Source organism: Pipra filicauda, unplaced genomic scaffold (genome assembly GCF_003945595.2).
Source record: "Pipra filicauda isolate LSUMZ 115617 unplaced genomic scaffold, ASM394559v2 scaffold483_size702785_pilon, whole genome shotgun sequence".
Lineage (NCBI taxonomy): Eukaryota > Metazoa > Chordata > Aves > Passeriformes > Pipridae > Pipra > Pipra filicauda.
Genome location: NW_024104624.1, coordinates 593727 through 617063, shown reverse-complemented (window position 1 = coordinate 617063; position 23337 = coordinate 593727). Strand labels below are relative to the sequence as shown.

Here is a 23337-nt window from a genome sequence, read left to right as displayed (position 1 = left end):
GCGTGTCCTCCTTGAACAGACTGAGCTGAACAAACCTAAAAACACCCTGAGGCAAATAAAAAGAATTTGCAGGTTGTTACTCTCTAAAATCCCAATTTTTCTAAGCCAAGGTTGATATTTGTCTGTGGCCTGTGGAGCACATGGCATCTGCCAATGTCATTGCCTGAACCGATTTACCAATTTCCTCTGACAATTTGTGCCCTTATTGCTTTGTCTCCAGCACTGTGACTTTTGTTTTGTACACAAGTTCAGGGAGTGCAGGAGAAAAGCTGCAGTGATCTGTCAGGGGAGGGGAGAGAGGGGAAGCAGAGGACAAGGAGGTGGCCCAGCTGAGGTCACCGGGAGCCGTGACGAGGAGCTGACCCAGCAGATCAGAGCCCGGGGCGAGGCTGATGGACAGCAGGCACTGCAGAGCCAACCTCGGAGCAGGGATCTTCATTATCCTTCAGGGATCATGTGTGGTGTGAGGCAGAGCTAACAGGGTGACAAGGACTGCTGTCAGGAGGGATGTTGGAGCAGGGGCACGGAGGCAGGACAAGGATGGATGGCCCTGAGCGCCGGCCAAGCCGCTGCCGGGAGCTCTCGGATTATTGGAGTGGAAGCTGAACAGCAGATGAGCCAAACACCCAGTGCTGCAGCCTTCAAGTGTAATGACCTTCTCTCGACACCAACCGGAGCCCGGAAAACACTCCATGGATATTTTTATGCCTCATGAAATGGTTTATTGCTCACAGCAAACATTTCCCGCTCCTCTCGCTCCCCGATGAGCAAAGATCCAGGAGGAGGGTCAAGGAAGAGCCACTCAAAAGCCAAGATGGATATGGCCATCCCCCTGGAGTCAGCCACTAGGAGACACTGTTGTTTTGTTCAAAGTGAAGCCAACCCCAAAGCAGGAATTTTTTCCAGGAGTCTTTTTCTATGGGTAAAACAAAATGTTGGATTTGCTGAAAACAAAACTTCTCATGACGAGGATTAGTTTTGTCCAACTTCCTGGCTGGAAGATAACGAAGTTGCAACAAAACTTAAAAATTAGTGAAATGTCCATTTTGACCTTCTCAGAAAAGGAAATTTCAGGCTTTTGGCTTGAGAGGTGGTTGTGTCATGAAATGCAACTTCCTCTCTAGCAAGGAATGGTTAACAAAGCTTGGCAGCAAAACGATGCACTTCCAGGAGAGCAGTTCTAAAGTGGGTTTTTGCCATTTTTTTTGTAAATCTTAACAACTCTTAACAACTATTTGCCCACCATTGGGCTCCAAACTGCATCAGGGAAAAATTTCCTTTTCAAACTCAGTGTGAGAGAGCATGACCCCTCATCAAATGTGGGCATCTCCACATCTTTTGCCGCTGCAAATATTGATCTTCACATCAGTCCAGGTTTTCAGAGCCAGGTCAAAAGGCAACCAGGTGGAATTGCAGGAGGATACAAAACGCTCAGGAATCCCCACAGTGGATGCAATATGGGATATACAGTATGGGCAATGCTGTCCCACTGGTACAAGGGTCCACAGTGCCAGATGTGGGGGTTGGAATGGGAGTTGCTGGAGACAACCAGCAAAAACAAGCACAGAGAGTGGTTTAACCCACAAGTCCCACTGGCAGGTCCCAGCAAACATTCAATAAAGGTTCAGGTTTGAGTGTAAACTTTATAGATTTCAGATTCAAATTCCCATCCCTTGGCTGCAGGAGTTAAGTTTCCCACTATTCAAGGGAAGGGGGATCAATCTGTGAGATTTCAGCATCCTTAAATCTTGAGTTTAAAGGAAGACCAAGCCTCAACTGCAGGCAAAACATGTCCCACCTCCGCTCACTCTGAAGGCCATATTTATGCTGCAGAATGTTCCAGAGATTCAAAACTATGCTTTTATTAGGGACAAACCTCAAATGTTTCAGCAGTTCATTCTGAGTTCAGATAAACAGACAAAAAAAAAAAAAATCCTTTCCTAAATAGTTTAGGCCTGAAAACCTCACAAGGCCAGTCTCTTTCTGAGAATCTGATACTCTCAGTTTTAGCAAGGCGCAGCACAACCCCCCAGAGCCTTCCTGGAATCAAGAAATTCAATAAAAGAGAAACCCATAATGGTCAAATTATTGATGGCTCCTACAGGCAGAGAATGAAGAACGGGAGTGGGACTTTGCAGCCTTAGATTCTCTTTGTGCAACTGAATTACTGCAGTTCTTCAAGGAAGATCATCTCTTTGTGCCTCTCTTCCCTCTTTCCCATCTTCCCCCTCATCTCTTCTGATTGCTGCATCCACAACCACCTATTTTACATAATTTAGGCTAAATCCCCAGCAGGACACTGTGGCTGGGGCACCTTTTTGCTCCGAGACTGAGGAGAAATAATCATACCTGGATAAAACTGGAGAAAAGGGCTGTTGGGCATCTTGTCCTTCCTGCTGAATGAACAGGGAAGGAAGTTTCCAGAGTGAAAGATGTGCTTTGCTCCAGAAATCCCCCCCAAAAGCCAAGGCAGCTCCTGAGCTGGGACAGCTGAGGTTGGCAGAACCATGAGGAGCAGTAAACAAACCCTGGACATTCAGTCTCATAAACATCCTTTGCACTTGGGTTGTTTTTTTTTTAACTCTAGTCCCGAGCCTAAAGCTGTCAATGGGATTTTGAGCACTTGTTTATGTTGGCTTTTCTGCTTTACATTTTTAAGCTGAGCCTGCAGAGACTCTGAGCAGGCAGAGCAAGGAACTGTCAATCTGCTCTTTGCTCCTGGACACTCCATGTTGTCTCTCCTCACCTCACTTTTGAGCAATCACAATTTTCCAGTTACCACGTATTCCACTGCAACAGATTTCACCTGTCTGCAGTCTCTGGGATCATCCCTGTTTCACAGAATTAAAACCCAAAGGGAAGGCAGGAGAGGCAGGGAGCAGGGGACAAGGCATCCAGGGACCTGACAGACCCAGTCCCACCCCTGCCATGGCAGGGACACCTCCCACTATCCAGGTTGCTCCAAGCCCCTTCCAACCTGGCCTTGGACACTTCCAGGGGCAGCAACAGCTTCTCTGGGCAACCTGTGCCAGGGCCTGCCCACCCTCCCAGGGAACAATTTGAACATTCCCTGGATGAGAAGGGAAGGAGAGAAGCAACATCTCCCAAGCAAGGACTCGATACAGCCACAGTTCCAAGCAGAAGAGACGAGGTTGCCCTACACTCTGCAAGCTGCTTGTTTTCATTTACAGCTCCTTCATTCCAATGCCCCAGGAGCAGCCTGGGAATAGGTCCTCTTGGAGGGAGTTTCAGGAGCCAGGGGGTCACGGTGGAAGGATAGCTGTCAGGGAATGGAAGTGACACCCCAGCAAATGCGAAGGCTACATTCTGACCTTTATTTTTCTCCCCTTCTCTTGCTTGTCAAAGTCTAACCCGAACAATTCTGATATTTCTAAGGTAAGTGAACAACCAACCAAACAGAAAACCCCCAAGCAACTGCAGACCTGGCTTCTTCCTCCTCTGCATTCTCTGCCCTTACAAAATAGGAATGATGCCAGTGGGCCTTTCGACTTCTGCATTTGAAAACATTTCCTGTGTAAACCATTTTGATGTAGTTTATTTACTACAAGACTGGACTCTTACTGTCTTAACATCAACTTCAAACCAGTTTAGTCAATCTAGACTGAGGTTCCAACCACAGAAATTGCCTTCCTTTCATGTGATATAACTTCTCTTACTAGGAAAAAGGGTTTGGATGGTGTCCTCCCATGCACATGAGAGCAGTTCAAAGTTATTTATGCTCTTTGGCCTTGGAAAGGGATCAGGGATTTGAAGCAGGATGCCCCAGCTCCAAGAAGACTGCCCTTGCTATTCTGAGGTGCCACTGCCCCAAATTTAACAGCCAGCCACCACAACCTCCCAAACCACAAGCCCTGCTCAGGAAGGGTTTATCTGTCATTAATGTCTCTGCTAAAACTGTGACATGGAGGAGTTTGTGCTGCCTGATGAAAAAAGTGTTTTGCTGAGAGATTTCCAAATGGGCTCTGCTCAGAAGTAGGTTGGAAACAGAAGGAAAGAGAGATCTCCTGCTCACACCTCCTGATGGATGTTCCCTCTCTGGCTTTGGAATTAAAAATGAGAATTTATTCTCTCAGTCACCTCTACTCTCAGGTTTTATGCCTTCCTCTAAACGGGATCCTTCATGTGGAGCGATAACAGTTTAATTGAAGAGAACTGATGGTAATTTTTCCTCCTTTCAATTGACCTACTTGATCTCCTAATGCTCTCTGGAATGGCTTTTACCTGGCTGCTCCGTGGCATGAAAGTCACAGCCAGTAATTCTGCCCCCAACTGCAGATGCCAAATGCAAACCATGCCGGCTCCTTCCTGGAGCTGTAAAACAGGACAGGGCTGGAGGGAGGGAGGAGGCTGCACATGGGACACTCCAGCATTAAAATCAGAGCCAGCAGAGTGAATGTTATCCAGCAATGCCCATATTCCAGAGCCACACACTCCCTGGGATTTTTGTGTCAGTCCTTCAGGTCCGTTTGGCATTGGGATTGAGAAGGAATCCTTCCCTGGGAGGGTGGGAGGCCCTGGCACAGGTTGCCCAGAGAAGCTGTGGCTGCCCCATCCCTGCAAGTGTCCAAGGCCAGGTTGGAGCAACCTGGTCTAGTGTAAGGTGTCCCTGCCCATGGCAGGGGGTTGGAATGAGATGGGCTTTAAGTTCCTTTCCAGCCCAAACCATTCCATGATTCTATGTCTCCTGGCTGGGAGTATTTTCTACAGAAGAAACCCCAGATGCCACATTTTCACCTCTTGCAACACGGGCGACAGCTCAGAGAGAGTTTGTTCTGTGGGATAATCAACTCTGCTGTAGCTTCCTTAGGAAGCTTCCCAGGCAGAAGGTCCCACATGGTACAACATATTTGCAGTATTACTTTCCCATTTCTCAGTTTCATTCAGCAAAATGCAATTTCATTTCAAGCGACATTTCGACGCCAAGCAGGATTAGATCAACTGCTGCCTCCTCCACCCTCCTGAGGAAAGGACCTGGGCAATCTGAAGTCTTATCAGCAGTGGCACACAAAGCTAAAGCTACTGTTCTTGAAAAGTAGGCCAATCAACTGGATTATATCTTGATGAAGGATCACTTGGTGTGACAGATGGCTCAAAAAATAAGCCTTAAAATGAAAGAAAACCCCTAGACTGTATAAAATAACCCCCCAAACCAGGCCAGAAGTGTTCAGGTTTAGTTATCGAACAAGAAGGCACAGGAGGAAGGAGCCAGCTCTCCAAATAACCAGGAGGAATGCCTCTAGCAATGCACCAGAGCACTGGAATAGCTCACCCAGGAGAGATGCTCGAGTGTGGACTCTGCACACTGGTCACACCTGTCAGCCCTAATACACTGATTAGTGCCATGGAAAAACGGGAATATGCCTGAACCGAGGACAGGGAATGTCTCCTCACTACCCCAGTGCTGGGTGCAAGCAACAACCCCCCTTTCAGTCCCAGCAGGAATTGTCCAGGACACAGGACAGCACGTGTGTCCCTCAGCACCTCAGGAGGTGCCTCCAGCAAATTCTCTCTGCTCTGCACTGGGGCAGCCTCACCCTCAATACTGGGGCAGCTTTGGGCACCACTGCATGAGGAAGATCTCAAGCCATTAGAGAGAGTCCAAAGGAGGGCAAGGAAGGTGGGGAGGGGCCTTGATTTGAAGCCGTGTGAGGACACTGAGGGCACTTGGTGTGTTCAACTGGAGAAGAGGAGACTGAGGGGAGACCTCACTGCAGTTCCAGCTTCCTCAGGAGGGGCAGAGGAGGGGCAGGGACTGAGTTCTGCTCTGGGGGGACCAGGGACAGCACCCAGGGAATGGCTGGAGCTGTGCCAGGGCAGGCTCAGGTTGGATCTCAGGAAAAGCTTCTTCCCACAGAGGGTGGTTGGGCACTGACCAGGTTCCCCAGGGCAGTGGGCACAGCACCAAGGCTGCCAGAGCTCAAGAAGCATTTGGATGATCCTCTAGGGCAGAGGGGGTGACTTTGGGGATGGTCCTGTGCAGGGCTGAGGGTTGGACTGGATGATCCTTGTGGGTCCCTTCCAGCTCAGCATGTCCTGTGATTCTGTGATTCCAGAAACAGGCCCATTCCTGGTCCCCCTTCCCTCTCCTCTTTGGCAGCTGTGAAACACGAGCAGGTTTCTCTCCACTGCCATCCCACCCCACATGGGTCTGGTTCCTTTAAGAGCCTCTGGCAAAAATCCAGGGAAATGACACAGCCTGACTCATTCCCATCCATATTCTGGTGGAGTCCTTCAAAGCCCTGGTGGATCCGTGAGCCGTGACATCCCCGAGCAGGGCCTGTGCTCACTCCCATCCAATTTATCTGGCTTATCCCTCACCAGAAAAAAAACTACACTCACGCAAGGAATTACAGTCACACTGCAAAGCTGTTTGTTCTTGACCACTCTCTGTGCTGAACTCAATCACAAATGGCCAAAAATCATCAGCTTAATGCCAAAAATCAGCTTTGTTTTGCTGGTTAAGCACAAAGCACCCATTAAAAAAAAAATGTGTCATTCATACTGATTTGTTTTCCTTTTTATACATGTATTAATAAATATATTTTTATATTTAGGCTGAAAATATCTTGTATTCCACACTGTTAACTAGAAAAAAGAGCTGCAGTCTACCTTTTCCTTTCAGATGGAAACTGAGTCACAAGATATCAGGAGCTGGAATATTTAAGAATAAGATACACGCAAAGAATATGGAAATTTGGTACAGCCTCTTTCAGACAACAATGAACACAGACCCTGCCTTAGGGAATCTGCCCAGGAAACGAAGGTTAATTGTTGATTTTCTTTGCCAAAACCCTGCAGCCACATCCACTGAGGGTGATCATGGAGAGAGTAAAGACCCGTTTCCAAACTCTTTGATGCTACTTTAGCAATGATTCCATGATCTTTATCCCCATCCAAACCACTGGCTCAGTCTCTGATAACAGAGATCAAAGGCCTTTGGGTTGTCATTAGCAGGCAAACTCAACAGAGGTTGTTTACTTCACCCGAGCTAATGGCACTGGAAATATTTAATCAAAAAATGGACACACTCTCTCTATTACTGCCAAGATGATTCAGAAGGGGCCACTTAAATCTATTCTGTCAAACCATTACTCATCCCTTGCTAATAGACCTTTATGGAGAGTCCCTTTGAAAAATGCACATTCGTGATCTGTGGGCTCTGCACTGGTATTGGGACATGAGGCACACCAGGAAAACATGACAGAGGACTCCGATGGCAAGAACAATGTAGGGAATGTGTTTAGTCTGTCTCTGACAAAGACCTTGACTTAGTCATCTTCTAAGCTCAAGGAGAGGAGCTGAAGTGGTTTGATGGGGAAATAAGTTCAAGGAGAGGGTAATTCTTCAGAAAAATGTGAGCAATTGTCTCCAACCTCCAAGTGCTGAGTGGAAGAGGGAAAGATTGAAGAAGATTTGGAGAGATTTTCTGAGGTTCAAGGATCTTGGGGTAGAAGGAGAAAACAAAAATGTCAGGTGGACATCAGGAGAAAAGCTGGGGTTGTGTCTCACAGAACAACGGGGTGTTGCCTACCTGAGACTGTGTTCTTGGGACACCAGTGCCTACAGTGAGATTCCAAAAGTCAGGACTCCCAAACTCTTTTTCTAACTCCTAATCCAATATCTTGCCTCTCACATGATCCTAAACATGTATCAGACATTTGGGCACAGGCAGTTCTTTCCGGGTTTCCCTTTGGGATATGCAGAGACTTTTATGAGTCACAGAATCCCAGAATGGTTTGGGTGGGAAGGGACCTTAAAGCCCATCCAGTCCCACCCCCTGCCACAGGCAGGGACACCTTCCACTAGCCCAGGTTGCTCCAAGCCCTGTCTAACCTGGCCTTGGACACTTCCAGGGATGGGACAGCCACAGCTTCTCTGGGCAACCTGTGCCAGGGCCTCAAAGGAAAGAATTTCTTCCCAGTATCCCATCTAAACCTACTCCCTGTCAGATTGAAGCCCTTTTCCTTGTCCTGTCACTCCAGGCCCTTGTAAATAGTCCCTCTCCATCTTTCTTGCAGGTTCCCTTCAGGCACTGGAAGGCTGCAATTAGGTCACCCCAAAGCTTCTCTTTTCCAGGCTGAACAATCCCAATTCTGGTTAATTCCAATGAACCAGGGACATTCACCCTCTAAATGGCACAAAAGCACTTCCCACTCTGATATCAGGAGAGTTGATCCTGTCCTAGAGCCCGAGGATGGACCAGGTGAGTTGAGCTCTATTTACTGTGACTTTTGTGACCCTGGACCCTTGGGTTCTTAGGATCCAAACCACTGCCAGGGTGGGTACCTACATCTTACTACTTTTTCCACAGGCTGATGAAGCTCAGGGACACCCTGTGGGGACAACACAGCCGGGGGAACTCCAGCCCTTTTGTCTCCCAAGACAGGACTGCACTTGCTACAGACCCAATTTTGATACAGCTCCTCTGCAGCTTCCAGAAATGCTCCTGAAGAGCTTAAAATTCAAAAGCCTCCTCAGGATGGAAATGATTATCTGCAAAATCCACATCTGTAACCCAGGCAGCAGCTCCTCTCTGCTCAGCATCAAAGACAGCCTGGGAGGGAGCCAGGAGAACAAATTCAGGGGAAATCCACCTTTCCTCCCCTCTAGCAACCCCGAAGCAACCCAAGCAATTGTTACAAGCTCACTTTTGTTCCCAAAACCCCAGTGCTGTGAAGAGCCCAGGGTGCTCCAGCCAGCAGCCAAGGCAGGCAGATGGAAGTTTGGAGCTGCCGAGCTGTTCCTGCGAGTGAATTATTGATCCGTTCTTTTAGCCACGAGCACCAGACTAAAGCTGCAATTAAAACCCATCCACAGCGATCAAAAAAGAAAAAGCAAAGACAAAAAGGTACAAACCCAGAGTCTGTGTTTGCCAGCAGCCTGCAGAGTGTGCAGCTGGAAGGTTACAGCAAGAACGAGCCGCTCCCAGGAGCTCATCACTCCATTTTAGCTTTTGAATTCGAGACACTGAATGCCTTGAGTTGGGAGGGATCCACAGGGATCACCCAGTCCAACTCCTGGCCTTCAACAGACACCCCAATAATCCCACCCTGTCCCTAAGAGTGTTCTCCAAAGGCTCCTCGAGCCTTGTCAGCCTTAGTGCTGTGCCCACTGTCCTGGGGAGCCTGGTCAGTGCCCAACCACCCACCTTTTCCTGAAATCCAACCTTAACCTGCTCTGACACAACTTCAGGCCATTCCCTGGGGTCCTGTCACTGGTCACAGAGAGCAGAGATTGGAGCTGCCCCTCCACTGCCCCTCGGGGGGAAGCTGCAGACCCTTCATGTCTGAGAAATTTAAAACTAACAACTCCAACCACCATCGTCCCTCTCGCTCCCTGAGACAACAGCAATTTGTTCTGCTGAGGCAAGAAAGGACAAAAGAGGTCAGGAAGGAACTCCAAGGCACAGCTGCCCTTCAGCATAGTTGGACCACTTGGTAATTCCAAGCTTTCACTTCATTCAGCATCCAAGTGGGAGCCCAAAGCAGCAGGAGAGCTCAGGGACTCTTGTTCCTCACCGGGTGTTTGTATCTTACAGCTGTTGGATTTTCACCTGGCAGAATTCCTTGATTTCAGTGGAGCCACCACTGAGTTTGGAGATGGCCCAGTGCTTCCACATTTCCACCATCTCGACAAAAAACCCCAACAAAATGAAATTATATTAAACAACCGCCAATATTCAGAGATGACCAAGGATCAATATTCACAGAAAATAACTGTGCTGACTCTGCAATGCATTTCTCTTGTAATATTTATTCCTAGCATTGGGACAAAACCCCCAAAATCTGGAAAACAGGACTTAAAACTGAAGAGGTGACTTTCCATTGCAGTTTTCTCATTCCTTTTGTGTGAACCACCCCTCACCCCCACACCTGCCCTGGATTTCAGTATGTTTTTATTGTTATGGGGACAAAATGGTACAGGGAGGGAAAAAATGTTCACTCGTTCTGATTTTATAGAATATAAAATCACTGCTGAAATAATAAAATTCAATTCTATTAACCCTAATTAAAATTATTGTAATTCACTACCAGCACAAGACTTGGAGCAACCAGATCTAGTAAAAGGTGTCCCTGCCCATGGCAGAGGGTGGAACAAGATGAGCTTTAAGGTCCTTTCCAAACCATTCTGTGGTTCTGTGGTTATTCCATTTGCGACCTTCTTCCATCCCACAAAAAGTTTTCCTCCTGGCAGTTTTTCCCTGCTGTGGCTCCGAGGAGCAGAAGTGATGCTTCTCCCACAGCAAGAGCCACGAGGAGCAGACACACAGGAAGGGCTGCTCCAACCAGACCTCACAGCTACACCAGCTTCTCCAGGGCTTGGATCCAGCTCCCTGCCCCGGGAGCAGGGCCAACCACCCCCTCCTGAAGAAGCAATCCAGAGAAAAACCCAACCTGATCCCCATCCTCCAAGCGGCGATGTCGGTGCTCACAGGAAACAGGCAACACAAGGTTTCATTTGCAGAGAGTGGGAGTGAAAGAGAATTCAAATGAAATCTCCTGTGCAGTGGCTTTAATAAACTAGTAAAGCTCCAACACCAACCGTGTGCAAACAGCGAGCCCTTGAGAAGGCAACTGAGCCTGCAAACGCTTCTGCCCTGACGGAAAATCCTCCTCAGGGGTCTCCAAAACAGATAGACCATGGTGAAAGCTGTCAAATTATTTTATGTGTGGGATACACAGTGGATCTCAAGCAATTATTTGCTAAAACCCAGGACTTGCTCAAATGCTCTTGCTGGAGAAGGTGGTGAGTGTTTCCATGGCAATGACTGCCTTGGTGACCATGTGCTGCTAAACCACCCCGACCTTTGGGCATCTGAGCACAGCAAGGGGCTTCCTCCTTTGCTGTCTAATGATGTTTTTTAAAATTTGAGTTCATCCCCGTCCAAAAGTTGCCTAAGGTCTTTGTGCAGAGACAGAGAAGGAGGAATTACTACCCAGAAGCATCCTCTGTTCTCCCCTGCCTCTGGTACCCAACTCTGAGCTAACCTTTCCACCAGTCAGGTGCCAAGCAAGCCCAGCTCCAATCCTGGCTGGTCCTGAGCAGTGCTGAGCCTCCATCTATAAACTAGGAAATCAAGCACAGGAGGCCCAGGAATTCATTAGCCCAGACATCAAAAGCACATGAATCTATCTGCATTTAAACCTTCTAAGAGAGGTCACACTGAGAGACAGTTGTGTTAACAAGGTGAGGAATCGAGCTGGCACATCAAAAAGCAGCTTTGCACATAAGCAGCTTTCCTCCCAGGTAGGAAATTCATCCAGATTTCTGTGGAAGAGTCCAAAATGCGCCTGTGTCTCCCTCCAAACAAACTTTGTGCTATCATAAAAGCTTTATCCTGAGCTCATGGAGCAGAAAATTGTTGCATCTCTGCCTTTCAGAGCTTTCCTTCCCAACTTTTATCACTGGACACAAACTCCTTCCGAGCGACCACTGGCCCGAAACCTGATCCAACTGAACCATTACACGAGTTCCTTTTTAAATTTGCACAAACCCTGCACTCTGCAACTCCAAAGTGGTTTCTATGGAGATGCTAAAAAAAAAAAACAAAACACAAAAAAAGGGAACCGTACGGCAAAAACTTGGGAGAGCCGGGAGAGAGGAGTGTGAGGAGGGAATTAGAGACCTGTTAGCTCAGGGCTGAGGGGAACAGGGGTGAGTTACAGCTCTGGTGACAGGCATTACCCACAGTGACACCGCAGTGAGCACCACGCAGGGTTTAATTAACTGCAGGCAGCGGGGCATTAACACGGAGAGGAGAGCCCGCCCCATTCCCGCACGGATCAGGAGAGGGAGGGATGTGAGCATTCACAAGGCAGTGATCCCTGTGCATTAAGAGCTTCTCAGAAGAGCCTCTCAGAGCAGCTCTGCCTCCTTAATCTGCACTACTCAGCAGAGGAGTCCAAACCTTGCAACTTCCTCCACGGGCTGTTTGAGAGCCTTTGAAACAATCCCAACACAGAACGGGAAGGATACGATTGATGGCAATGGGTGTGAACTGTCCCACAGCCCCACCCCATCAGTCCTGATGGCTTCACCATTTGCATCTCTGAGATGGAGCTTTCACATCCCATCCCATCTCTAAGGTCCTGCTGGATCAGAGTTCTGGTCTGAACTGATGCCCAGCTTTCCCAACACCCAGGTTAGGTCCCAGTTCGGCTCCACTCACAGAATCACAGAATATCCTGAGTTGGGAGGGACCCACAGGGATCATCGAGCTCAACTCCTGGCCCTGCCCAACAATCCCACCCTCTCCCTGAGAGTGGAGCATCCAAACCCTCCTGGAGCTCTGGCAGCCTTGGGGCTGTGCCCACTGCCCTGGGGAGCCTGGGCAGTGCCCAACCAGCCTCTGGGGGAAGAACCTTTTCCTGAGATCCAACCTGAGCCTGCCCTGGCACAGCTCCAGCCATTCCCTGGGTCCTGTCACTGGTCACAGGGAGCAGAGATTGGAGCTGCCCCTCATGAGGAAGCTGCAGACCCAGATGAGTCTCCCCTCATTCTCCTCTTCCCCAAGGTGATTCAGCCATGGAAAGGTCCATGGACGTGGCAAAAACGTCATATCTTGTGTTCACACAGAGCCCCAACCTGAGTGCATTGACCCTAAAGAGACACAGCCATGAGCCCTAAGCCTCCAACAAGGCCTTCCACACCAAGTACACTGTTCCCAAGTACATTTGAGACTTTCCAGACAGACAAAAGTCCTGTTGAAACAAAGGCTAAAAGCTATTTTGCCTTATTTAAGTGAATTTCCATTAAAATCAAGCAGCCAGGCCCTCACACTTCAGCCTGTGCAGACACGGGAGGGAGGGAGGACATGGGGATAGTGCAAGTGTGGCAGGGGACACTGAACTGCCCAGACTGCCCTGGCTGGGGCACAGGCAGAGCATCCCTGCCTTCAGCCACAGGAATCAGGACATCTGTTTTTAAGAGAAAACACAATAAATGATCTGGAGCATCTTCTACCTCCTGGTGAGTGGTCACCCCTGGGATTTGAACATATGGCTGCAGCAAGCCTGGTTAGTGCCAGCCTGATTCTTTAACTATTAAACCATCCCCTCAGGCTCTGTATCCTGTATTTTCTGTGTGTATCATACAAGGGAAAAAGAATTTGATTTGGGGTTTCGAGAATTTCAAACGAGGATACACAATTAGAAAAGGATTTGCTTCGGATCATGATGAATAACCCTGGGCTGGAGAACCTCAGAAAATATCTGTTCTTTGCTCGGCTGTGAGGGCACAAAGCCTTCTGCAGGGCTGTTTTACACGCTTCCCCCAGAGCCCAAACTTGTTAACCTTCATTTCACTGCATGTTTTCAGAGGAGTGACAGCTGCAGCCCTAAATACAGCATTCAGATTTCATGTCAGAGTTAAAAAATCCAATATGTATGAAACCCTCTGCTATTACACACTGACTGGCAAGGAGGGGGGGAAAGGGAGTGGGAGGAAACCCAGAGCGTTAAATCATTTCTGAAATACAAAAGGACTTCTGCAAGCTCGGGTAGGAAACATCCTCTCCACTGTTCACTGGGGCAGCTTCACCTGTCTGTTAGTCTGAGCCTGCCTGTCCATCACTCTCCCACAGCTTAAACTCAGTCTCAGGAACAGGGAGAATCTGTGCTTGGGAAAGGAAGGAGCTGAGGAACATCCTCAGCCATCAAACTCCCCACGCTGCAGCCAGGGGGTGATTCCTGCTGCTCTGGGGGGTGTCTGGATATGGTGGGAGCCCAGTGAGAAGGAAGGGATGTAAATAACATCATTCCAGCCTGGAAAGAGCGGACACAGTTAGGGAAGGAAGAACAGGGAAGAAGAGGAACGGGAATGCTCTTTTGGCTATCTCTGAGAAGTGTTTTGGTGGGTTGTGCTGTCCTTGGGGAAGTGGGGAGCCATCCCCCCAGCCCCTCTGGCTCGAGGTGCTTTCAGAGGCATCCACAGCTCCTGACAGTCCTCAGCTTTAACTGGGATTTCTGGCACTGAATCCCCCTGCACTTCCACGCTCTGCAGCTCAGTCCCTTGTACTTTGGCACCACAGCAGAGGATCCCTGCCAGCCCTCCAACGTACCATATCAGTAGTTCTGCTTTAAAGACATTCAAGATGCTGATCTCTTCTCTTGGCAGCTTCAGGAGACTTTAGCACAAGTGAGAGACCTTCTGCAGCACAGCCCCATAACACAGGCCACTGGCAAGGAGATAATTGCCCAGCAACCCCTGTTGCTCTGGCCTCCCTGGCTCAAACTCATTTCCACAAATGACTTCAAACTGCACTCCCTGCACCCCTGACCAGGACAAACGATGCTCACAGGGTAGATATTCTGCCTCTGAACCCTTCAGGAATAAAAGAAAAACTCTGATTCTCTCCAATATCCCATCCTCTCCCTGTGGTTTGATTTATTTCCTTTCATTGATTGGATTGGGGGCAGCTTGGAGCTGTAAAATTCCTGCCTGCACTCTGGATAGCTGAGTGCAAGGGGAACACAGAGCCAGGGCTTTATTGCCCTGATCCCATCACTAAGCTCCAGGTAGAGCTGCCAGGAGCAGCCAGCACACTCTGGCTTCACAAACCCCCTCAATCCAAACAGACAAATCCATGTATAGTCATGCCCAGAGTCAGGGAACTGCAGGGTCCATCTGTCTGCAAAGTCAATTCCCTTTGGAGTAGAGAAAATAAACTACTTTTCTTTCTGCTGCTTTCTCCAGGGGCACTGGACTAAAAAGTTTTGGCTTTGTCTGTGTGTGGGACAAGGACAGGGAGAGAGGAGGTATTAATATGTACAGGGATCAGGCAGGAGAGAAAACTCCTGAGAAATCCCCTCATGGGGGAAAGAATCCAAGGGGGCTCCTGCCCCATCCTCCTCAGTGACAGAGTCCCTGCTCTAACAAGCTTTACCACTGATGCTCCAAGGCCTGTGAACAGTGTTTTTCCCAAATTGGGAGTCAGGCTGTCTTTAGGGCTGTAAACCAGACAGAGCAAACAAAAATAGAGCTTTAAAAGAATGCATGAAGGAATGCCAAACCTCCCTCTTTCTCCAGCAAGAGTCTCGCTCCTTTCAGATGCAGTTTTCTCCCCCCCTCCACCTCTCAAAACCACTTATAAAAAAGCAGCCCCATCTGGTAACAAAAGACCCAGTAGGAGCTTTCAAGGAGGCATTTAAAGTTTCATTCATAATTGTGGGAAATCTCACTGTCCTGGGTGGAGAATCCTGGTTCAAACCCGAGGGAAATTCATGGCTGGGACTGAGGGCAGCAGGGAATGTTCCTGGTTGGTTCTGTGCAGGGTGGTTCTCCCTGGTGGAAGGTGATAGTTTGCTACTCTGAGCACCTTTAATCCTCTGCCTGTGGGGGGTTCAGCCAGTTCTGCCTCTCAGCTCCAGAGGGATGATGTACAGGACACCTGAGCAATGCCACAATCTCCACACTGAGCTTTCACCCTGAATTACCAGCATTTCATACATTTCGTACACTGCCAAGTATAACCCCCTTTCTGCCCAGGTGTGGCATGGCTGGTTTTTTTTTACATCTTCATAACATTTTCTCAATCAAATCTATATTTTAAGCCTTTCTGTGTTCTCTGGGTCTGCAGAGAAAGCAACCATGCACAGGGAATGGCTGGAAGTGCACAGAACTATTAAATTAGACAGGATCATTTCCTTTGTTTCCTCCCAGCTGGGAACCACCATCCACAGGCACAGTCAGTCCATGGCACAGCACCAGCAGGTTCTGCCCTCCCCATCTGCAAACCCCTTGTGTCCACTCCTGCTGCATTTGGGTTCAATGTGGGCTCTAAACTCAGTTCCAGAGTCTACCTGCAACTTCCAGGCACATTAGGAAAAACAATTCTTCCCTGTGAGGGTGGCGAGGCCCTTCAGGTTGCCCAGAGAAGCTGTGGATTCCCCATCCCTGCAAGTGTCCAAAGCCAGGTTGGATGGGGCTTGGAGCAGCCTGGGCTGGTGGAAGGGGGTTGGAATGAGATGATCTTTAAGGTTCCTTCCCACCCAAACCATTCCATGATTCTATGATATAAACGGGTCCAGGAGAGGTGCAGTGCTCTCTTCCCAAGTTATTGTTACTTGTAATGACACAGGATCACAGAATCAATAATGTTGGAAAAGCCCTCCAAGATCATGAAGGCCAACCTTTGACCAAACACCACCAGCCCACTAAACCATATTTTGAACCATTTTCTGAACACTTCCAAGAGTGTGATCCCACCACTGCCCTGGGCAGCCCCTTCCAGTGCTTAACCACTCTTTCAGGGAAGAAATTTTTCCTGATATCCAACCTGACACATCCAGCAGGCCCTGCCTGGGAGCCCCACATGGCAGGCTGATGTGCACAGAACAAAACACACTCCTTGCCTTCCAGACCAAAAATCCAAGGAAACACAAGATGGATGCAGACAGCCCGGGGAAGTGTCAGGAAACAAAGCCATCCCCTGCTACCAGCAGCGTTCCTGGCAGACCAGCAGCTCCATCCCTCCTGAGTCAATCCAAACCACTCCTTGCTTCCCACCACTCCAGGGCACGATCCTCTCCAAGCCTTGCCAAGCCTAAGCACGTTTTCCTGCCCCCATGGGCTGTTTGACTGTCTCAGGCTTTTCCAATTCCCCCTCTGCTGTTCTCTGCTGTCCCTGCTCTTGTCCCAGCTGGGCGGATGGGAAGCTGCTGCCACGTGCTTGGGCTGCTCAGAGGGACCCGGGCTGGGGCTCTGCACGTTGCCTGAGGGCACAGTGATGTCTCTGGAGCTGCTGGTTGCAGCTGCCACGAGCCACACACTCCAGCTCCTCCTTGAACTCGCATCTTGTCATCGCTCAGACAAGGGACTTGCTTTGGAGCACCCGGTCAAAGCCAAGCCTCTCTCACAAACCCACTCCCAGATGAAAAGAACCGAGCTGGCAGCCAGCAGGAAGGCACAGACTCAACACACAACACCACTCTCTGTTTGGGAAAAGCCACTTCCTCCATGACAGGGTCCCTCTGCCCGGCTGTGCCAAACCTCCCTGTCCCGGAGCACGTCAGAGCCACTGGCACACAGGGTTTGAACTGGCCGCCCCTGGCTGGGATTTACACGCATTCCTGATGAAATGCAGCTGGCAAAGTGCACTCTGCTTTCATTCTCAGGGCTGTGCTACACTTGGTTTATTTTACCTGCCAGCTGAAATGCAAACAGTCTGTCTGCATTCCCCACGTCCCGGCCCGCTGCCATCGCGCGGGGCTCGCAGGGCTCGGGAGCCTGGCAGGGCACTGAGATCTGGCTCAGCTGAATCACTGCATGACCCAGATGGAAGAAACACAGCTGGTGGGTCCTGCACCCCGCAGGGCTGGTCCTGGTGCTGAGCACATCTCCAGTTTCCACCCAGCAGCCTGTGCTGGGAAGGCTGTTCCTGTCACCTGCTTGTGATTTATGTGGCCAATCCCCCACCACAGAGAGCAACTAATGGCACAAGTGAGGGGAAGGAACCGGTGGGAAAACGTGCCCACAGTTCCACAGGGAATATGTGAATTACTCCCCAGGCTAATGAGCACATCCATAGGAACCAGCCCAGACTGCAAACCCCCCTGTTGTTCTGCCTCTCCCCCAACTGCTCAGCATGTCAGCACTCCATGAGTTATTACCCTCACTTTCTACACTGGAGAGGTGCTGTTCATGTCTGCTCAGAGGCACAGGAATGGAAGGATCTCATATGCTTTCCCTTATATAGTAAAAAAAAATATACCAAGAACATATGATCCAAGAGAAGGAAAACAGAGCAGAGGAGGAGTCAGTTAAACGAGAGGAGAGAGTAAGACAGAGAGGAGGCTCCTTGAACACCCCTCATGTCAGGCTCCACACCCTTTGCCATGACAGCTCAGGTCCAGCAGACGGTGATTTAACCCTGAGCCAGGGTTAAATCTGCTTTTCCACCCTGCTTTTACCCAAAAATATTTTGCCATCAGTTCATACCACCCTGTCTCTGATCCTTGATTCCCTCTATTGTGGGAATGAACCTTGCCAGGTGTAAATGTTGCTGGACCTGAGCAGCTTTGCAGCCTGAACTGTGCTGAGGGATCCCCAAACTCTTCCTGACCTGACAGAGGATCTGTCTGAAGAAAAAGGGGGCCTGGAGGAAGGTGGTCTGGAGAGCAATAAAAACATGGTATAATCTTGGGGCACAAAAGGTGGAAAATGCCCCTTCCTTTCCCAAGTTCACCAGACAAAGTCCTTCTCTTCCCTCCCAAGAGGTGGAGGCAGAATTCAGGTTATCACAAGTTGTTTGTTGAAAAAGCCAAATTTCCATCACTGTGTGTGTTCTCCACTGACCAAACCAAGGCTTGGGAAAGCCCACTTTGGGACCTCAGAGAGGGAGCAGGGAAGGGACAGCCTGGGATGCACCTGACACACCACAAACACATAAACCAAAGGACTGCTAAGGGCAGAATAAGTCTCCCATCATTTAGGCAATAAGCACAAACACATTGGGTGGATTTTCTCATCCCAGGCTGGACTGGGGGAATCTGTTTTCTTCAAGTCCAGCCAGTGTGTGAGTTCTTAAAATTGGATCCTGCAGCAATTTGGAAGAGTGAACAAGTTTTGCGAGTTGAAAGTGAGAATCTCAGCCCAGGATAGTATTTTACTGACTCACAACTCAAAAGGAATTTAAGTAATTTGCTTCAAACGCTGCTGAAAGATTCTCCTCTGCTTTCTGAGTAAGTGCTGAGCTTTCCATGCCAAACCAATTTTTCAAGGCAGAAGTGACAAATGCTGAAGCAGGACGTCACTGGAGAAGTGAGTTGCTACTTTAAATCACACAGAATTACTTTTACTCCAGAATAACAAAATGTGCTGCTCAAAACCAATCCTTCTCTCACTCTGACAAGCCACGGACCACTGGGTGCCCCTCAAGGTCAGCTCCAACCTGCTCCAAAGGCAGCTGCTCCGAACGGAACAGCCCATGGATGAGGGATCAGAAAAGCAATAAAAAGCTCTTTGAACAGCAATAGCTCGGAACAAATACTAATTTGTACTTCTCTTCTGAGAAGTGAATGTAAAATAGCATTTCTAGTGCCATTTGATGTAAATTGAGCCTTTTATGTGGAATCATTACAAGTATCAACAGCTACTTCAGCAAATTCCTCTGGGAAGCCGAGTGGGGGGCTCTTCTTACAATTTAAACCTGAGGTGCTCCTGGGTGATTTCAGAGCTCTAAAGGGGTGACACCAGCATTTCTCCTGGACAAATGAAGGACTCTGTCCTTGCACTGGATAACCACGGAGCTGGGAATCAAGGAAACCTAAGAAGCAGCAATTATTTCCTCAGAGCAGTCAGTGAAACTGCTCCTGGGACAAAAAGGAGTCACCTTTCAGTGGCTGGAAACATCCTGGATATCCCAGGTATCCCATCCCCCTGTCCCAAAGGCATGGCAGAGGGGATGCCTCTGGAGTGCACTATTCCTGCTCGGTTGCTGCAGTGCCGTGGCACGTTCTCAGCCACTCTGGAGAACTGTCAGCTGCAATGAATGCACAACAAAATCACCCAATGTACTGAAATTGCCTGGAAGATTAATGCAAGGATTGCCTTCTGCTCTGTACTTGGCTTTCCTCAGCTGTCTGAGGGCTTCAAATAAATAAAAAACCAAACCAGGAATTCCAAACCAGGTAATTAACCTTTGGAATCCAAGTTGGGCTGCTGTTAATTAAGAGCATCCTGGAAGCTCCTAATTCCCAGCTGTGTCTGAGGTGCAGTTGGAGCAGAAGCTGCCTGTGAACCCCACGGATGAGCTGGGCAGGATCTGACTGCTGCTAATGACTGGAATCCCAAAGAAACTCTCTTCCCACCAGCAGCTGCCTCCTGCCACAAATGGGATGTGCTGCCATTAAATCTTTATCCTGCCTCGTGAGAAGAGTAGGAGCACTAAAGGACAGCTCTGCAAAGCACCTCCAGCATCTCCTCATCTTCCTGAGTGTCAGCCACTGTGTCCATGGCCATGGGACAGGATCCTGGGCCTCAAAGGGAATTACAGGGTTGGAAACAATGGTTTTAAACTGCCAGAGGGCAGGTTTAGATTAGATGTTAGGAAGGAATCCTTCTCTGTGAGGGTGGGGAGGCCCTGGCACAGGTTGCCCAGAGAAGCTGTGGCTGCCCCATCCCTGCAAGTGTCCAAGGCCAGGTTGGAATAACCTGGGCTAGTGGAAGGTGTCCCTGCCCACGGCAGGGGCTTGGAATGAGATGATCTTTAAGGTCCCTTCCCATCCAAACCATTCCATGATTCTGTAATTCTCCATGGGCTACATGCATTAAATGGGGTGGTGCCAACCACATTAGCCAAGAGCAGCCAGAGTAGCTGTGTGAGCAGTGCTGGGAGCTTCACATTCCCATAAAAACACATCCTGAAGCCTTGGGGAGATCTGGATATGGACAGGGCTCTCAATCATCTGGAAGTCACCCTCCTGTCTTGCCAAGGGGTGCTCCCAAAGCTCTGCTACAGCACCCATGTCCCCCTGCCCTGTGGTTACAAGAAGGGCCAGAAGCCCACCAGGTTTTGCTTCCAGCCTGGCACCTTCCAACCTCGATTCCCTCACCCAGAACACATGGACAATGATGCTCCATTGCCTCAAGAGGGCTCCGTGAGACTTCTCTGCAGAGCAGTGCTGTGTCCCAGGATGAAAGGCAGGATAACAGAGGACCAGCACTGCTGTATCTTCCTCACCATATGTTGTTCAGAACCCCCCACCCCTCCCACACACACAGGATCGATGCCTTGGCTATGAACAGCACTCGAATCAAAAAGTGTCTGTGCTGTGCCCATCTACTTGCAAAGCCACTGATGACTAGGAAGTCTGACAAGCTGGAAAAGAAAGGCAGGAAGCCACCAGTAATTTTTTATAAAAGGGATTTGGCATTTCCTTACAGACAGTGAGGTTTGGGGAAGGCTTTTCTGTGGCTGCTGCACTGGTTTGTTTGCAGCCCAGTTTGATACAACCAGTCACTGGCTGAAAATAACTGGCAAAAGTCAAGATCAGGGAACCTGCTTGAGCTGCTTCACCCAGAACAAATGGTGGGGAGTGTTGGTGGGAGAGTGTTGCCCAGAGAAATTGTGGATGCCCCTCCTCTGGAAGTGTCCGAGGCCAAGTTGGATGTGGCTTGGAGCCACCTGGGTTAGTGGAAGGTGTCCCTGCCCATGGCAGGGGGTGGAACTGGATGAGCTTTAAGGTCCCTTTCAACCCAGACCATTCTGGGGTTCCAGGATTCTGTTTTGTGTGGATTCAGGGCCCAGGAGACCCCTTCCCGTGGTGTTGTCAGCAGGCACAGAGCACCAGCTCCCCAACGGGAGCCCCTGACCACTGCTCTCGGGGTAACACTGAACAGCTTGGTGGGAGCAAGGAAAACAGAGGGACAGCCACAGAGTGCTCCTAAATCCTTATTGCCTTGGGGAATGACCTCTAGGTTTGCCCTTGGGAGGGTGGAGAAGGAGATGTGGCAACACCCACACCTGGTTACAGCCTGGGGAAGGCTCACACCTCGCCTGGTAGGACCTGCTCTGAGCAGAGGGACCGGGCAGCATCTGCCACTCAGGAACCACAAAGCTGTGCTGAAAGTGTTTTTCCTGGCAATGCTCATGGCTTACCCAAACAGAGCTGTTCTCACCTCCCCTCCACCCCAACACTCTGCTGTGGGGCTGGGACACTTGGCTCAGGCACCTCCTGACCTCCACACAAAGCAGCCCCCACCCCGAGCCTCGCAGCCAATTCTCACACAAAGGGGGGCTGCGGGTTCCCAAATCACCCCACTTTGCCACAGCAACCCCGGATTTTCCTGCCAAACAATCTGGGAGCCCAGAGCCCTTTCCTATTGCTTTTGGACAGCGCCTCATCCTCTGGGACGCTGTTGATATGGACACCTCACAGTTTGGGTGAGGTGTCACCACGCTGGGCTCTGACAGCTCCACTTTATCCTGCTGTGTCCCAGGGACACTTTGCAGTCAGGCACGTGGAGGAACTTTTACAGGTCTCACTTCAAAATTCCTCCCTTTTTATTGGGCCCACACTGGGCAGTGCTGGTGGGAACCTGTTGCTCCGTAGCCAAAAGCTGCAGAACCTTTATTGCCATTGGCTTTGGGATGGTTGAAAGCAAATCTTTTACAAGGTAAAACCCAATATAAACCTGACAGCTGCAGCTTTCCTGTGTGAGCAGCGAGGATGTAATTATTACAATTTACCTTCTTCCAAGTGATTGTGGACACAATCCATGCAATCCCTGGGTTTTCTCACTGCTGCCTGCCTAAGGTTTTCCCCCAGCTCCCATCACAGCAATATCCAAGGCCTGACAAAGCTGTATCCACCTGACAAAAGGGTATCCATGCAGAAATGCAGCTGCCAAGAGGAATGAATGGTCTATTCAGGAGCTATTGACAAGGTGTATTTCCCAATTTTAAAACTTGTGCAACAACTAAGCAGACAGGAAGCCGACAGCGACAGCTCTATCCTTGTTGGGTTTGGACACTCTCTGCTGGAACTCTGAACCAATTTATTGTTGCACACCCGAGGTTTGGGTGTTTTAGCTGAGCACTGGCTTTTCTGAAAGAAAATATGTCTCAGCTCGAAATATGGGGGTTTTAAAGCACAGGAGTGGAGAGAAAATCAAATAGCAGCACTCTAGGGGATTGTTTGTCATGGTCCTGAGCAGGACTTAATCCTGGGAAATGATGGGAAAGATAATGCAGAGCCTCTTGTCCTGCCTTTGGATGTATTATGCTACTCAGCCTGCCTTTCCCTCCTCACTCCTGAATGGAGAGACCACGGAAGAGAGGAGGAACAGCTTCATAAATAACTTTGACCTGTTCCTGATCCTGCAGTGAAGATTTTGGGGGAGCACTGGATGAACCTCTGACTATCCACCTCCCAGAAGATAAGTACAAGGATCTCCTGGCCTCACTGGGATGCATTTCCTGCACCTGATACAGAGGCTGCACAAGAAATTCCAGAGAAAATGGTTGAAAATAACCAGTTTTTTTCCAAGAAAGAAAATCCCAGAAGAACATAACCTTCCCAGAGCGACCAACTGGAGATACTCAGATGACTCACCTCCCTTCTCCCACTGCACAGCCCCTCCAGCCTCCACCAGCCAACAAGGACAAGCTGTCCTCACTGCCAGCACCGCTCTCTGCCATCACCACGTTCAGACTAACACTGGGAAGAACAGCACAGTTTCTCTCCAACCACTTAAGAAAAAGGCCTACCTGCACCCTATGAGATCAAAGTAAAGGTTTTGGAGCCCTCAGGGAGAATCTAACCTTTGTTTATTGTTCTTTGCTGTTTTAGCACTGCCTGATAGTTCGAGTCTTTA

The 23337-nt window shown here is 49.3% G+C and overlaps 1 protein-coding gene across 5 annotated transcripts in view; it reads right to left on the bottom strand.

Moving 5' to 3' along the window:
• The window catches only part of CACNA1H (calcium voltage-gated channel subunit alpha1 H), a 210229-nt gene that overhangs the window by 53383 nt on the left and 133509 nt on the right, over positions 1-23337 (bottom strand). The gene's annotated exons all lie outside the window — the stretch shown is intronic.